The sequence below is a fragment of the Mus caroli genome, chromosome 2 (genome assembly GCF_900094665.2).
Source record: "Mus caroli chromosome 2, CAROLI_EIJ_v1.1, whole genome shotgun sequence".
Classification (NCBI taxonomy): domain Eukaryota; kingdom Metazoa; phylum Chordata; class Mammalia; order Rodentia; family Muridae; genus Mus; species Mus caroli.
In genome coordinates this window covers 278,840-296,900 of record NC_034571.1, presented here as the reverse complement: position 1 = coordinate 296,900, position 18,061 = coordinate 278,840, and the positions used below count along the sequence as shown (strand labels likewise).

At 43.4% G+C, this 18,061-nt stretch overlaps 1 protein-coding gene across 1 annotated transcript in view; it reads left to right on the top strand.

Annotated features, from left to right (window-relative positions):
• The first annotated feature begins 217 nt into the window (after positions 1 to 217).
• Olah (oleoyl-ACP hydrolase) overlaps positions 218 to 18,061 on the top strand; it is a 48,861-nt gene continuing 31,017 nt past the window's right edge. Inside the window, exon 1 of the mRNA XM_021156754.1 lies at positions 218 to 419. The gene's annotated coding sequence lies outside the window, so the exon portion shown is untranslated. The remainder of the gene's footprint in view (positions 420 to 18,061) is intronic.

Below are 18,061 nucleotides of genomic sequence, written 5' to 3'. Positions count from 1 at the left end.
TGAGTTTCTAAGCCAAAGTGAAGTCTGACAGTAACTGTTAAATTAGGACAATTCACTGCTAGTATAAATCAGAGAAGCACCTTGTCTTTGCCTTGTGTTGTTGAGGGTTCATGATTGAAAAAGAGAAATGGACTCTTAATTATCCCTAAAGGTCCATACACTTTGCATGTACAGATGCTTATGCATAGGGGTAGATGGTTGATAGGAAGCCCGACTCCTTGTGTACCCTGCAGGCCAGTGTATTGGTTACTTTCTGCTGCTGTAGTGAACCATGGATGAAAACAACTTGGGGAGGAAAGGTTTCATTAGATTTATACTTCCACATCATAGCCATTGCAGCAAGTCACAGCAGGAAGCAAGCAGGAAGGAACCTGGAGGCAGAGACTGAAAAAGAGATCGCAGAGGAGTCCTGCTTAAAGGTTTGCTTTTCATGGCTTTTTCAGTTTGCTTTCTTATACAACCCAGCCAGGCAAGGTACCACTGACAGTGAGCTGGGCCTTTTTTTTTTTTTTTTCAATTTTTTAATTAGATATTTTCTTCATTTACATTTCAAATGCTATCCCGAACGTTCCCTATACCCTCCCCATGCCCTGCTCCCCTACCCACCCACTCCCACTTCTTGGCCCTGGCGTTCCCCTGTACTGGGGTATATAAAGTTTGCTAGACCAAGGGGCCTCTCTTCCCAATGATGGCCGACTAGGCCATCTTCTGATACATATGCAGCTAGAGACATGAGCTCTAAGGGTACTGGTTAGTTCATATTGTTGTTCCACCTATAGGGTTGCAGACCCCTTCAGCTCCTTGGGTACTTTCTCTAGCTCCTCCATTGGGGTCCCTGTGTTCCATCCAATTGATTACTGTGAGCATCCACTTCTGTATTTGCCTGGCATAGCCTCACATGAGACAGCTATATCAGGATCCTTTCAGCAATTCTTGCTGGCATATGCAATAGTGTCTGCATTTGATGGCTGATTATGGGATGGATCCCTGGGTGGGGTAGTCTTTGGATGGTCCATCCTTTCGTCTTGAGCTGGGCCTTTCAACGACAAACTATTAACCAAGAAAATACATTTCAGGTATGCCCACAGGCCAATCTGATGGCGGCAGTTTCTCAATTGAGGTTCCATCTTCCAAAGTAACTATTGTGTTAAATTAACAAATAAAAATTGCAAGCACAATTAAACATGACATACAGACACATCACTATTGAACCATAATCCATCCTTTCTTGTTTATTTCCAAGATCTTATTTTAACAACACAATATAAAACATAGTATCAACTGGGCAATGGTGGTACATGCCTTTAATCCCAGCACTCAGGAGTCAGAGGCAGATGGATCTCTGTGAGTTTGTTGCCAACCTGGTCAACAGAGCAAGTTCTAGGACAGCCAGAACTACAAAGAAAAACCATGTTTCAAAAAACTAAAAACCAACCAACAGCCAACAACAACATAGTATAACTTTAAAGGTTCCACAGTCTTTAAATTTTTCATCATTTTGAAAGTTAAAGTTTTCTCTTTAATAATCCATTGTTTTCTTTTATTGTGGGCTCTTGAAAAAAAAACAAGTTATATATTTTGTTATTCCAAGAAAAAACTACCAGGGCATAAAAACAACACACTTAAGCCAAGTCCAGCAGCTCCAAATGCTGTAGCTCAATGTATGATCTCTGGATTCCTGATCTACTATCCACCACACACACACAAACAGCTTATCTAACAGATTCAGGCAGAATCCACTCCCCACTTGCTGAGGTCCTTGGTGGTCATTCTATAGACCTGGAATTTCCCATATACAGGGGCTTCCAATGTAACCAAGGCTTCATTCATAGCTCCTCTTGGTTCTGTCCAGGGTCACCATAGCTCTTCTTGGTTCTGCCAAGAGTCATCATAGCTCCTCTTGGTTCTGTCCAGGGTCTCTGACCCTGCCCTGTGGTGCCAAGCCACAGCTTTTCTCCAAGGCCCTCTTCAACCAATAGATTTCCACTACAACTAAAGCTGTACTTTCACCATCAGCCTACTGGCCTCTCTGCAGGGACTCCACTGTTACACAGTGACAAACCTCCGCTGTCCCCATTACTCTTTTATGCCTTCAAAACAAGTCCCATGTGGAAGGCTCTCTCTTACACATTACCAAGTTCAGCTATCGGCTTGAAAGGTGTCCTTGGCCTCTTCACGAACCACAACTTGTATGTGCTGACCCTGAGAATATGTCCCCATATGATTTCACCTCAATGGTTCCAGTCTGTTCCTAATCGCAGCTGATTCTTCAGGCCCAGCTAAATAGCACTGATTGTCTCTAGCAAAGGCTTGACTTCCAGGGATTCTTAATCCAAGTCACACCATACAAATGACCCTAATAGAGTCTTTGCTTCCTTCTGAGATCTTACAAGCCAGGCCTCCAAAGTCTATCTCTCCCGCAGCATTCCTACCTTCCAAGATCTCATAATAGTTGAGTAAGATCTGAAAACTCTTTCCAGTCCAAAGCTCCAAAATCCATCTACAGACCCTAGGGGGAAAAAAACAGACACTATCAGGCCTTTCACAGAAATACCTCATTCTCTAGCACTGATTTCCATGTTAGTTACTTTTTACTTTTTGTTCCTGGGATAAATCATTGACCAAAACCAATTGGTGAGATAGGTTTATTTTTTATTTTTAATTAAAAAAATTCTTTTATACTTAGCCTTCTACATCACAGATTGTCACGGGGGTGGGGGTGGGGTGGGGCATGGACTGTAAGCAGGAACCACAGCAGAGACTGCTGAGCGCTACTACTTACTGTCCTGCTCCTCATGGCTTGGTCAAATTGCTTTCTTATATAATCCATGACCACCTGCTTAGGGCTGACACCACCAACAGTGGTCTGTGCCCTCCCAAATTTGTCCTTAATCAATAGAAATGCACCACATACATGCCAATGGGCCAATCTGATAACAGAAATTTCTCAACTGAGGCTCTTTCTAGTTTGCTGTAAGTTGACAAACACTAACACATCAGTCATCAGTGTGTAGCTCTCCACTGACAAGATGAACTTCCAAGATAGCAGCTACACAGAAAATGAAAGATACCAACAAAATATGCAGCCACTGTAAGGACAGCAAAGATAGTAATGAAACCTTGGGAATATGGGAATAGAAAAGTCTTGGGCTGGGCAGTGGTGGCACATACCTTTAATCCCAGCACTTGGGAGGCAGAGGCAGGCGGATTTCTGAGTTCGAGGCCAGCCTGGTCTACAGAGTGAGTTCCAGGACTACATAGAGAAATCTCTCTCTCTCTCTCTCTCTCTCTCTCTTTTTCTCCTTGGAGGGATTTACTGAAAACGGGCTGTCAATCGTTGATGGCTCTGACAAAGGGAGTATGAGCTCAGAGCTGAGCTGGTTCCTGGAATTTCCTCAAGGCCTCACCAAATATAGCAAAACTAACATAGCAACCAATCAGAAACCGACCCATGTAACTTCCCCTGCACCCACCAATGAAGTTTTAGACTACCTAACCTTTGCTTGTGTACCTTTGTCTAGGGACACCATTTTGATCAATGGTTGACCCCTGCATGCTGGCAATTTCTGCAGAATAAACATTCTTTGCATTCTCTTAGAGTCTGGGGTCTTCTTCCAGCAATTCTTGAACCCTATCAGTAGTTTATTTCTGGATTTGGTTTAATGCTTGCATTATGGGTTCCCAAAATTGCACGAGAATTCAGCATGTGAGACACTGAGGGTCCCTGCCCCAAGCTGGTTCTAATTGGCCAATAAAGTTGCTAGCAGCCAATGGTGGGGCAGGGAGACAGAGATAGGACTTTAGTTTTCTCAGGCAAGGAAACCCAGGGAAGAAGGAGGATTTAGAATCACCATGCTGGAGAAGCAAAAAGATCAGGTCTGAGAAGTGCAAGAGAGACAGCCATAATGTAAGAACTGGGGATTGTGGCCCAGCAGGGCTGCAGACTAGGGCAGCCAGGATGGAATATAGGTTTTATTAAATAATAATTCAGGAATATCAGAGGGGAGAGTATGCTAGCCGTGTAGCAGTTAGGGAGTGGCCCAACCACTGATCTGCTTAGGGCATATTAAAAGTAAGGCTGTATGTGTGTGTGTGTGTTTCATTGGAGAATCTACAACATTGGAACAGTAGCAAGGAACCCATGCTGCCACCACTGGGCAAATAGAGCAGATTAATCAACTATAGCAACAGTAGTTATGTGGATAACCAAGATGGCAGAGTCTATATAGGGATGACCACAATGTCCCCCCCCCCCCCCCAAAAAAAAAAAAAGGATAATGATGTCCATATTGCTCTTCTGGGTCTACACTGCATCCAGATAACATGTTCACCCAAACACCACAATAACCTTATACTTTCTGTATTAATTAGGGTCTCCATTGCTATGAAGAGACACCACGACCAAGGCAAATCTTATAAGGGATAGCATTTAATTGGGGCTGGCTTACAGGTTCAGAGATTCAGTCTATTATAATCAAGGCAGGAAGCATGGCAGTGTCTAGGTAGTCATGGTGCCAGAGGAGCCAAGAGTTCTACATCTTGATTGAAAGGCAGCCAGGGGAAGAATGACTCCCACATGGCTAGGAGGAGGGTCTCTAAACTCACCACCACAGTAATACAGTTCCTCCAACAAGACAACAACTCTTAATAGTGCCACTCCCTAGGCCAAGCAAATTCAAACCACCACACCTTTTTACACAGAGAACATCTGCTTGCCTACCACACACCTCTCCTTTGTTTTCTTTCTATTTACCTTCCTGGAGATCTGCAAAGACCCTGAGATTAGGGCTTACGTAAAAAGGACAGCAATGGTAGTTCTCCCAACTCGTATCAGAAGTAATTCTTTAGAGCCTCACCCCTGCCTGCTCTGAAGTTCAAGAGGAGGGCTGGGTGGGTGTTGAGGACAGCTCTACTGCCACCTACAGCTTCCCAACACCACCAGTTCTACATACTCATCCAACCAGTTGCTTCCAGGCTCCCATCTGTCCTATAGGACTAACATCTGGGGACACAGGGACTTGTATTACTAGGGAGTTCAAGAGTGAAGCCACCAGTACCAGTTCGATCCGACAGGATGGACATCCAAAGCCACAAAGATCATGGCCCATGACCTAAATGACAAGCAGCCCATTGGGTGGAAGGGCTAAGGATCAGGCTTCGTCAACAGCTTCTCTCGCCCTCAGTTCTCTGGTTAACTTTGCTCTATTGCTATATGCTATTTATTTAGGCTTCACCATATCCTACTTGCTCACAAGTTCTTCCTGTTTGTTTACTGTACTTAGTGCCATTTCTGAGAATATGGGCTTAGTTCCCCTGGTAGTAAGTCATTTAATTTCCTTGAGCATGGTTCCAGAAGACAAGCCAACAAATAGCAAAACCATTCATCCAAATACACTTTTAACTTGAGTGGTAATCTAAACAAAAGCTAGAACCATTTCTACAAGTAACCTCATCTCTAAACTTACCAACCCAAAATGTTGAACCTATTTTTTAGAAGAAGCCCCAGTTCACAGATGTAGAGGAAATTACCTCAGAGATGCTGACAGCGAGTACTTGCATCTCAGTATCATAGGACTTAGTCCCGGGAGAGTAGCAATTCAAGCTGGAAATTTCACCTTCAGTTCCCTTGGACTCCTGCTGTGCTGTACTCCCCAGAACTGGAACAGATTCAATCCGGAAATCTTAAAGAAAGATGCCAGGGTTTTACTGTAACACAATCTGGCCTCAGTACAAGCTGGAAGACAAGGATGTTGGTCAGAAGCTGGAAGGAACATCATGCAGCTGGACTTCTTTAAGATTCAAAGAAAATGGTCTGAAGCACCTATACTCATTCCTTCATGATTTCCTACAAAGATAGATAGGACAATGTGAAGAAATGGCAAAGGGGGACAGCTCTGATGTATCAATGAGCCCTGTCTGTGCCTAACTCACAGTAGGCAGTAGGAACTAGATGAACTCTCATTCCCTACTGTACGGTGCTCCACGCTACCTCCATTTACACAGTTAGTCATTCTTTCCTTTACTCAGCTTGCAGAGAGAAGTCCCTAGCAGGATCCACACATCATGTCAGCTAGGCTTGCAGGGGCCCAGCAGCTGTGGCTCTACTTGAACCCCGGGGTTTAATGCAGGCATCGTAGCTGCTGGTGCACATGCTTCTTTGCACCAGCATAAGCCCAGCCCTCGTCGCAGTAATGCAGATGGAAGTGTCTGAGTCATAGGGCACCATAAGCTGAGGAGGCAAAAGAAGGGGGAACGCACAGCCTGGATCCAGTGTCCACAGGCTGGCATCTGGATTCTTGCTATATTTACTTTTCTGTTGCTTTGATAAAACACCCTGACCAAAACCAACTTAAATGGGGAAAGCATTTATTTGGCTCACATTTCCAGGTCATAGTGATTAAAGAAAGTCAGAGCAGAGAGTCAAGCAAGAACTCGAGGAATGACGCTTGCTGGCTCAATCTCGGGTCCTCTATTTGACACACTTATTACTAGATATTATATACAGGGCCACTCACCTCAGGGGATAGTGCCACCCACAGGGGGATGGGTCCTTCTATATCAATTAGTCATCAACAACCCTACACACATACATACACACACACACACACACACACACACACACACTCACACAAGCACACAGGCTAATCTGATCTAGGCAACTCTTTAATAGAACTTTCAGATGACTCTAGGATCTGCCAGATTGACAAAGCCATCTAGGACAACTTCCATAGGAGCTTCCCCACCATTTACAAATGCCATGGGAGAAAATGAAAGAAGGAAGAGAAGGGACAAAAACCAATATTGCCTGGTGACATGGGTGTCTTTGTTAAGGAAGATGGAGAAATTAGAAAGCATTTCGATGCAAGTCTTACCCCATGGCTGGCAGCTTGGTAACTGGTATAGGCATGGATCTGAGTTTGGAGGGCACCTGCGGTGATTACCAGGTTCCTCGTGTCCTAGGAAAAGATTTTTGGCAGAGGCACATATATTGTAACAGGAAATGAGACAGTTTATTAAAGAGAAGATGTCTGAGCTTAACTGTGGGCCAGGCCAAGGATTCCAAAGGAAAGAGCCACGGGCCCTGAATGTGAACTTTTTCTGCATATTCTCTATTTTGTTTCATGTAGGTGGTGGTGGCGGTGGCAACGTTTGGGTGGCTTGTTGCAATCCATCTTTCTCTCCCATCAGTTTCTTTCATATGTTAATCTTGATGTTCTCCAATCTATTTCCCTTCCTTAATGGTGCCTTATTTTCCATATTTCCCATGTTTCTTTGTGTGACACTTTGTGTGTCTGCACACTAGGCAGCACTTGTGGTTCTCTTTGGGGATCTTCTTGCTGGGGTCCTGGAGTCGAGGCACAAAACACTCAGACACTGATCTCAGTCAAACAGAGATGGTTTCTTGAATGCCACATTCCAAGACTGATCAATCAGGACCATAGACCAGAATCCCAGCTGTCTGGGACCTTGAGTTAAAATCTTATAGGGCATTTAAGTCTAAAATTCACAAACATCTGTGAATTCCACCAATCAGTTTAGAGATAGGGGACTTCCTTAGGAACATGTCTCTGTAATACACTTACCCTGTTCCCATTGGCTGGGGTATTCAGCTGTGGCAGGGGACCTGCCTTGCCTAATATTCATGTCTTATCTTGCTATCCAGAAGGCCAGTTATCCATGTATATGTCTCTTTCTGCCAAGCAAAATATCTGTTTCCAGAGTGGTCTTGGGAATTTAAACTTTACCTGACCTTTATTCAAAATGGAAGTCCTTTTCCAAATAGCTTCTTATATTGGTACAGAATTCTCTTATGCTGGGGTTCATCCCAGGAGCAACTTCTAAAGGCAAAACCCACAAAAGCTCATACAAAACTGCAGGAAGTGCTGCTGGGTGGTTGGTGTAGGTCCAAGCTTCCTGTGACTAACTACACAGAGCAGGTCTGACTGACTTCTGTTGTGATTGGTTTCCAAGAACACCAAAGCACAGAACATCCTAGTAACCCCTGTAACAGCTCATGGGAAAGTTTCCTTATGACATTAATAACAGCACAAAATGGCAGGCTAGACAGGTAACAGTTACCTAGGCCTTAATGCTTTTTAGTGAAGATTCTGGTCTTTCAGGATTCAGAGCCCATTGTTCCCTAGGAGTGGACAAATCAGTTTTGGAGGAAGCTTCTGCATCTTTCACATCCCAAACTAGGCAGTCATAGCTGGGGATGTGGACTAGTGAGATTACCCAGTGAGTAAAGGCCCCTGCTGCCAAACCTGACAACCTGAGTTTGATGCCCAGGATAACAAGATAGATGGAAAGAACCAACTTCTGCATACTGTCTTCTGACCTCCATCTTCCACACAGTAAGTTTAAATGTAATAAAATCTATTTAAAGGTAGTGGGGATGAGAGACTTACTTGTACCTCCTAGGAGAGAAAGCAGTAGAGGAGGAGGGGCAGGTGTGCTGTAGGAGCATGGGGTTATGGCCTTGTCGGAGGAAGTGTGTCACTTGGGGTGGGATTTGAGGTTTTAGATGTTCAAGCCAGGCTCAGTCTCTGTGTTTATAACCACAGGGTATATAAAGCACATTGCAGAGTTCTTGTGGCCTGACACCCTCTGGTCTCGCAACAATCCTGGAAAGAAGCCATGTGAATCCAAGCTTTGAGGGATGCGTATTTTGTCCTTTAAAGTGATGGAGTCATGCTAGAAACCAACCCAGAATCCTTCTGTCCTGCACAGTGCTGTCTGTCTGCAATGAGAAATCTAAGAAAGGACGACACATGAGTTCTAGGGAGACCCTAGCCCAAAGTTCAAGGACACATGTAAATCACACCAGTGCCTTTCCATTATTTTCTGATGACACTGATTTCCAGGGAAGCTCAGTCCTCTTTTCATAGGATTTATTTTTATTTTCAGTTATGCTTATGCTGGGGAGGGGCAGGGCTGTTTGTGTACACATGTGCAAGCACTTTCAGAGATCTGGAGAGGATGCTGAATATTTCCAGAGCTGGAAATACAGGTAGTCATGAGCCACCCAGCCTGAGCACTGTGATTCAAACTTGAGTCCTCTGCAAAACTCATACGTGCTCTTAACCAGTGACCCATCTCTCCAGCCCCCTCTATGACTCTTTGAGAATAAGAAGTATTAGTTAGTTATTGTGGATCCAACTGCTGTGGTCATGGCACACACATGGACTGAGCTGATATGCTTAATGTCTTCTTAGACTGTACACAGCCTTTTTCACGAGCTACCCACACGTGACAGTATCTGAGAAAGGCAAGGGGTAGTTGAGACATCTCCTAAATGTCCTATGCTGACATTTGCTCCTTGGCCCAGATTCCTTACATTTGGAGCCCTGAGGACATTGAAGTCTCATCATTGGACATTGGACACACTGATCTTTATATCTTTTGGAGCAATTTTGGCCCAGAAATGAATATAGCAGAGTATGTCCTCTTTGTTGGCAAGATGGAAAGCCAAAGCCCAGGGACTTTGCCAGATGGATGAGGAAAAGCATTGTCAGAGGTCTTAGGCAACGGGTGAGATGTAGGAGATATCAGGTGAAAAGGTGGGGTGTATTAAAACTCACTGGGGAGGGATGTGGGAAATGGAGCGAATGGAGGCTGTGACCTACTAATGAATCACTAATATTCAGGGGGTGGTAAAACAATTGTTCTAAATGCATGGTATTAATTTCAGCATCTCCTCCTCCTCCCATTGTCTCGAATGGCAGAGCACAGAGCCAAGTTCTTACATTACCGTTGGCTTAAACGAAACTGAATCTCTAAGCTCATAAACTGATCACTTTCAAGATAAGGGATTGCTGAGATTATTAGCATTAGTAGATTGGTCAGGATTGGTCTCGAGAGTAACCTGGGTTGACTTATGAGCCTCTTTCAAATCTATGAACTAAATAAGCCTCTATTCTTTGTAAATCACTCAGCCCAAGGCACTCCTTTGTTTTAGCAAATGGAATGATTCTGGAGCTGGCCAAGAACAATACAGGACAGTAAGTCAGTAAGGGAGACATTACCTCAAAGTGAGGATGCCCTACCCCCACCCCTGGCTATGCAGTGGTGAGCATGGTCTTAAAGCTAAGTTTGCATTGAGTTGTAGAAAACAAGCGTGCCCCTTAGGAAGGTGCAGTTAGATTTACTCCTTAGCTCCTGAGACACTGCAAGTCTGCAGGGCTTTGGGTGCTGTCTGTTGTCTTTAACTCACTTTGATCAATGCTTAAGCCTCAAAGGTTCACGAGGTTCCATGCGTTGATCAATACTTGGAAGGAGCTCACCTTCACGTCTCAAAGCCTGCGGCTTTATCTTCGTATTGCAGGTATTGCAGGTGACAGATTTCTTCCCTCCCTCCCTCCCTCCCTCCCTCCCTCCCTCCCTTCCTTCCTTCCCACTGAAACTTGCTACTCATTTTTATTGCAGGTTCCAGTTCTGAGGTCTTTGCCTTGGTAGTCAGACTCCACTTCCTCTCATTTCACACTGTCTAGTTATGCTCCCCGTGATACCTTCTGTCCTCATGGGTATCCTTAAGTCTTGTTCTTCTTTGGCTCTCTGGCCTTCCACCCTGCCTGTTTTCCGGCTTAGACTGTCTTTTACTTCAGAAACTCTGGAATCTTGGCTAGTGTTAAAAGATGCAGACTTGTAGTTCAGGTATTGGCAACTCTGAACTCTGAATTCAACTCCCTCTCAATGAAGAATCTTAGGAAATCTTAGGGGGCATGAAAAGGAAGAGAAGTCTCTTATTCTAGAGCCCGGTTATGTTCAGAGCTGGCTGAGAACCAAGGAATTCAGCACCTGTTGTGGGTTAGCTCAATGGTGCAACTTTCCTAGTCCTTAAAGTCAATGCTCAAGTACTGTAAAAAAAAAAAAATGAAAATTCCAACACAACTGATAAGGCCAGTAAAGAAAGCCTGTGTAGGGACAACGCTCAGTTTTCTAAAGCTAAGTAAGGATGATAAAGATGGCAAGTGGCCTTGGCAAGATAGTTTAGCTGGCAAACTCTCTCCTGGTGCAAACCTCATGACCTGAGCTCCATTCCTGAAACCCATAGAAAGAGGAGAGAAGAGAATTGACTCCACACAGTTGTCTTTGACTACTGCCTCCTCCACATCATGTGTATACACACACAAACATACACATGCAAACACACATACACATGCACACACAAACAGGCACATACACAAGCATGCACATGTACACACACATCCACAAACACACATAAGCGAACACACACGTCCACATCTATACACACACACACATGTAAACACACAAACACATATGGACACACACACATATACAAACACACGTACACAAACACCCACATGCATACACATACATGCAAACACACAAACACACATACACATGCATATACACATACACACAGACATACATATACACAAGCACATGCAAACACATACACACACACACACACACACACACACTACACATGGACACAGATACACATTCTATCTCCTGTTTCTGCTTTATAAACTCATTAACTTTGCTTAGTTTTATACAACCAGAAATTCTTTTCTTTCTTGTAGTCAAGGGCCTGGCTTCACCAAGTCACAGTCTCTAAGGAGGAACCCTGCCAAAACTGTCGCCCTAGTCACACTCTAGTCAATCATCAGCTTCTTCCTTGCCCCCCCACGTGTTCTTCAGCTTCAGTGGGGAAAGGCCTGTAAGTCTAACCTCTAGCTTTCTTCTTATGCTCTCCATTTTTCCTTCTCTCTTCTCTTAGGAANCTCTCTCTCTCTCTCTCTCTCTCTCTCTCTCTCTCTCTCTCTCTCTCTCTCTCTCTTTCTTTCCTGGCTTCTTTGTGTAGTCCTAGCTACCTGTCCTGGAACTCTGTAGACTAGGCTGGCCTCAGTGGAGATCTACTTGCCTCTGCCTCCTGAGTGCTGGGATGTTGTTGGTGCCAAACCACCTGATACCACACTACCTGGTGCCTCACCACCTGGTGCCTCACCACCTGGTACCATACCACCTGGTGCCACACCATCTGGTGCCACACTATCTGGTACCACACCACCTAGTACCCGCCCCCCACCAATACCATACCACCTGGTGCTGCACCACCTGGTACCACCACCACCTAGAACCACCACCTGGCCTCTCTGTGCTTTTCTAATGACAACCACCCAGCCTATCTTCTAACCTACTTTTCATTGTCCATTCAATTTACCAAACAACTGGGTAGTAGAAGACAGCAGAGAAATACCACAATGAATGGGTTCACAGAGGCCCCTACTTTCAAAGTTTCCCATCTGCCAGGGTTGGGAGGAATAGTAATAGACATTACAAAATCCTCTCTTTATTCAGAGACTTTACTTCATCGATTCATTCCTCTTGGTCTCAAATGATATTTTGTTTTGTTTTTTAAATTCTGCCTCCTTCTTAAGTACCCTCGCCTTTCCTTGACCCTTGACCATCATCTGACTGCAGGCTTTTTTTTTTAACTTGATCATTTAGTGTCTATCAATCTTTCTTACTCTCCTAAAGTGTCCCTTTTAAACATAGCTATTGGTGCTCTACCCAAACCCCTTCTTCCCCATCTCCATGTGTGTTTGTGGCATGAGGGTGTGTTGAGGAGCCTTCCTGGAGCTTTGCCCATGTGCAAAAGACAATTCCTTACAACCTTCCATCTCAGGGCCACAATGGGACACTGATTGCCCCATCTGATTTCTTAGATGTGTTATAGAAGGCCATTGTTTGCAATTAGGCTTCTGCACTGGGTCTCAACCAACTGAATTAAAAGTTAAATTGGAGTCACTCGTGCTAAGGCTCCAAGTTCCCAAATAAAAATCAATTTGTTATTTGAGCTTCTGTATCAGGAGACAGACATATGTCTTCCTCTTTCTCCTAACTCCTCAGCTTCTTTCACTTTTGCTTTTGTTTCTTTTTTCTCTCTTCCTTTTCTCCTTTTTCTTTCTTCTTCTTTTTTTTTTTTAGATTTTATTTATTTATTTATTTATTTATTTATTTATTTATTTATTATATGTAAGTACACTGTCGTTGTCTTCAGACACTCCAGAAGAGGGAGTCAGATCATTACGGATGGTTGTGAGCCACCATGTGGTTGCTGGGATTTGAACTCCGGACCTTCAGAAGAGCTAAGAGCTGTCGGGTGCTCTTACCCACTGAGCCATCTCACCAGCCCTCTTCTTTTATTTTTAAAGACAGCGTCCTTTTGTTGAGCAGGCCAGGTTGAAGCTGAGAATTTCTTACATGCTGAGATTACAGGTGTGCACCACCACATATGGTCATGCAGGAGTTTCAGTTAGGAATTCGTGCAGTGCCTTTGTTTTAATGTTTTCAAAAGAAATGAGGGTAAATTAGCTGACATTGTTTTTACTCTGGATTCTGTTTTCCTGCTCCAGTCCTACAAAGCAAGCTTACCAAATCAGACCTGTTTCTACTTCTTGATTGTTTGTCACTTACCTCTGGATGATTGTTCCCCCAACTCCCATTGTTAGGGTAAAATCCAGGGACTCTGTTGCTGGGTGAGGATGCTACCACAGAAGTATATTCCTTAGCTCCTAGATTCTCCTCACTTTTTTGTAGGTGTGTTTAGTATATGTTTTCGTTAGTCTATATTAATTTTATGAAGTAAGATATCTTATTGTGACAGTTCCATACATGTACAAAATATGTGTTGACTATAGCCAGTCCCCTGGCTACTGTTCCTTTTCTTTTTTTTTTTTTTTCTTTCCTTTTTCTCTACTTTTATTTACATCGGTATTCTGGCTCTGTGTATGTCTGTGTGAGGATGTCAGATCACCTGGCATTGGGGTTACAGACAGTTGTGACCTGCCATGTGGGTGCTGGGATTTGAGCCTTGCCTGACTACTCTTTCATACCCTTGCTTCCTCACCCTCTCCGCCTCCCTTCCACATCTCTGGTGTGACTACCTTTACTTTCACTGCTTTCCCTAAAGTCCACACAGAAAAAAATACACAAATACCTGTCTTTCATGACTGCCTCATTTCATGAAATATAGTGATATCCATGCTCCAATCATTGCTCCTATAACTAACAAGATTTGTTTATTTTTCCTGTATGTCTGAGTAACACTCCATCGTGTGTGTGTGTGTGTGTTTGTGTGTTTGTGCTTGTCACTTTTTATTAATGAACACCAATGATAACTCTATAATTTAGCTATCATGAAGAGTGCCATGATAAACATGGGTATGCAGGTATCTCTTGACTTTTTTATTCTTCTGGGTATGGATGACCATAGGAAGGTTCTATTTTTAATTTTCTGAGAAGCCTCCAACCAGCATTTTTTTCCCCTTGATGACAACCATTCTCAGTAAAGTAAGCACAACTTTGATTTACATTTCCATACTGGCCAAATACGTTAAACATTTCCTCATGATTTGGAACTCACGTTGGCTGCTTTTCACTGCTATGACAAAGTACCTGAAAATTTCAACTAAAGTAAGGATTGAGAGGTTTTATTTTTGGATGGATATTGGAGGGACAAGTCAATCACGGCTAAAAAGGCATGACAACAGGGGTGTGAGGTAATGGGTACATTGTGTCAGAGTCAGGAAACAAAGAAATGTGAATTCTAGTACTTGGCTTGATTTCTCCTTTGTATTCAGTCTAGGACTCCACCTCATGGACTAATGCCACCCACAGGGAGGCTTTATCTTTCCACTTCAATTAAACCTTCCTGGAGATGCCCTCACAGACATTTCCACATTTGTGTCTCCTTGGTAATTCTGAGCCCCATCAAACTGACAATCAAGATTAACCACCACAAGTCCACCCCTTGTCACCTTGACATCCATAGGTCATGGTCATCTCATAATGCAAAAACCTATCCAGCCCAACTGCGAAAGTCTTTGGAGTCTCTTAATAATTTCTCCCCAAAAGTCCAAAGTCTCATCTGAGACTCATGGTAAACTCCTAGCTGGGGACCTCTCTAAAATGAAAACCCATGTTGTACACTTCCACTGTCCAAGGGCACAGAGTAAGCATTTCTGTTCTGAAAGGAAGGGATGGGAAGATAACCAAGGAAAGATCAAATAGAAGAACACTGAAACCCAGAAGGGCAAGCAACAATCCCCAAAGTGCCACGTCTGGCATTAAAGACTTGGGTTGGAATCACCTGGGCTTTATCAGCTTCGTGCAGCCCCATGGATAGCATAAGTGACTCTATTGTCTACTCCAGGTTTGCAGCTTTCATGGTAGACACCCTATGGTCCTACCATCTCCACAATCCTGAGTCTCTATTGTAGCTCATACTTCACTTTACTGCTTCATACAGAGACCCCACTGGGCTTCCTTATTAATTAATTAATTAATTATTTTATATTTATGTATGTGAGTGCTCTGTCTCTCTCTTCAGATACACCAGAAGAGAGCATCGGATTCCATTACAGACAGTTGCGAACCACCATGTGGTTGCTAGGAATTGAACTCAGGACCTCTGGAAGAACAGTCAGTGCTCTTAACCGCTGAACCATCTCGCCAGCCCCTCACCTTCTCTGGGCCTCATTGCAGGGCATTCAACCTTGCCACATAGTGACTAGCCTCCATGGCAATCTGGAATCTTCATGTACGCCTTGAGGACTCCCCCACTCTTACCAATACCTGAAATACCAGTATCGTGTGGATGATGTTGCCTGTGAGGAGCAGATGTGGCAGCAGTCCCAAGATGGCGCCCAGGACTGCAGCCAAGTCTTATGACTTGCACCTGACTTCCTCATACACCTGAAAATAAGCCATGACCATCATGAGAACTGCGCAGGTGCATCATGATGCAAGATCGAACCATATGACCAGTGATGATTCTGGCCAATGGACTGCTGTTACTTGGACTGGGCTGATGGGGCGTGGTTGAGGGGGTATATAAGGGATTGTAATTGGGGGCAGAGAGATACACAAGAGATATACACAAGAGACTATTCCTAGAGAGAGATTCATGCATGTATGTTGAAAGGTTCCTGAATAAACAGCTTTGAGAAGAACGCTGTGTCGTCGCTTTCTTTCTGCTGGTCAGAATCTGAGGCGACAGTTGTCAAGTTCTGCTGGCAGTCAGGATGCATGCTGGTCATGTGGACCTCAGCTGTGGGATACTGTGAGCTCTGAGATTTACCCTGAAAAAATAGGCATTTAGAGCAAGGAATCTCTGGGGTTGAGTTCACAGTTCACTGCCCCTTTCTGATAAATTTATGTTGGTAAAAACTAGAGCATTTGATAGGTAGGTAGGATCTTGCCCTCAGGATACCTCTTAATTTGCTCTCATTATAGAGTGAAAGATTTCTCCATAATTGTACCAATCTCACTAATAATGCAGCTGCTTTCTCAGAACCCCCCTGTCTACAACTTTAGATTCAGTCTTTTCCTTGCTAAATGACATATTTTAATGTCTTCCTCCTCCTCCTTCTCCCCCTTCCATGGCTCTGATTAAGAGCACTAAGCACTGGCAGTACCATAGCTTGGATGGTATGGTAAGCTCTCTTGAAATCTCTCTGCTAAGCAACTTATTAAAATATTTTTAAAACTTATATTCCAATAAATTGAAAAAACTACAATGGATGGAAAGATTCTAGACATTTCTTTTTAATTAGGAAAAGATCACTTCTCTTTGTGACTGAGACTATCATGTGAGCCCCTGAAGCTTCTGTCTCAGCCCTTCTCATCCGTAGACATCAGTCACCCTCTTCTAAGATACTAATTAACCTCATGGTTGGGCTCCTGACAGCTTATCTCATGTATATTTTCTACTTCATGTTTAACCTGTAGAACTTGAGACTCTAAAATCTTTAGGAGCCACAAAATAACATCTTCCGTGCCTCTTTCCTCTTGAAATGAGTCATAGGCTTGGGGAGTGTGACTTCCCAGTTCTCAATGCCTGTCAGTGGTGTCTAGATTTTTTTAAAAGGAGGTAGTAGCAGCGACAGTGACTCATACCCTGAAGTCATCATCACTACAGTTTTACAGCCTAGAGTCTAGAAGACATCTCTTGATAAAGAGGTTGAGGGGTGTGGTCCTATAAATAGTAAGAGGATCGAGACTAGAACTCTTGAAATGAGAATAACTATGGCATCTAAAACTCTCAGTCCAAGGAAGCTTAGATTGTTTGTTCTTAGAATTCAAAAGACTATTCTGTTTTATACATGCATACCTATGTACACATGCAAATGTGCTCTCTTGCACACACATGAGAGAGAGAGAGAGAGAGAGAGAGAGAGAGAGAGAGAGAGAGAACGAATCTGTCATGGTCTATTAATGCAGTAGCAGAATTCCTCTTGGAACATCAAGCACTTTCTTTCTGGAGCAGCAGTTAATCCGTCTAAGGCTCATTCATTCTTGAGAACAGTAACTGTCTATGAGTTTGTTGTCCTATGTCATTGAAGGCCTTCCCCCATGATATCCAAGTTTTCTGCTAATCTCTAAGACAGGTTTCAACAAACCATCAAGCATAAGATCCTCTCCGACTTGCCTATCTTCCTTCTGATCTCAAACATTGAAAACAGAAGCTAACCTTCATGAGGTCATCGATGAAAATCTCAGGTTTCTGCAAGGTATTTTGTAATTGTTTTCTAATATCTAAGCCAGATTGAATGATACACTCATTTTTAAATCCTCCTTCTGAGGACTCTGGTATCAAATATATGTGCCTCAGTAAGTTTTCCTTGAGCTTCTCATAGAAGGCAGCAGTATTTTCATTGGCTCCTTGCTCAATGGTACATACTTTATCACAATTGAAAGGCTTATCTCTACCGGCTCTAACTCTCCCGGTCAGATTGACAATCTGTGATGCTGCTGTCATTGCTCTACTAGGTTCTTAAGATCCCAATCAGGACTCATGACAGTGATACCTGGATCTAGACGGATAGTCAGCTGTTGACACAAAGGATCTAAGAGTTCTCTGTGAGTCTGGTTCTCACTCTGGGTAATTGTTTGCCATTTACCAAAGTACTGTCTGTTCAGGAGAATTCAAAGGCCTGAGTTTTTTGTTAGAATTCATCTAGATACTTTTATTAGTCATCAGAAAAACTTCTCTAAGTCTTTTCTTATTTCCTTTAAATCTTAAAAGGAAAAT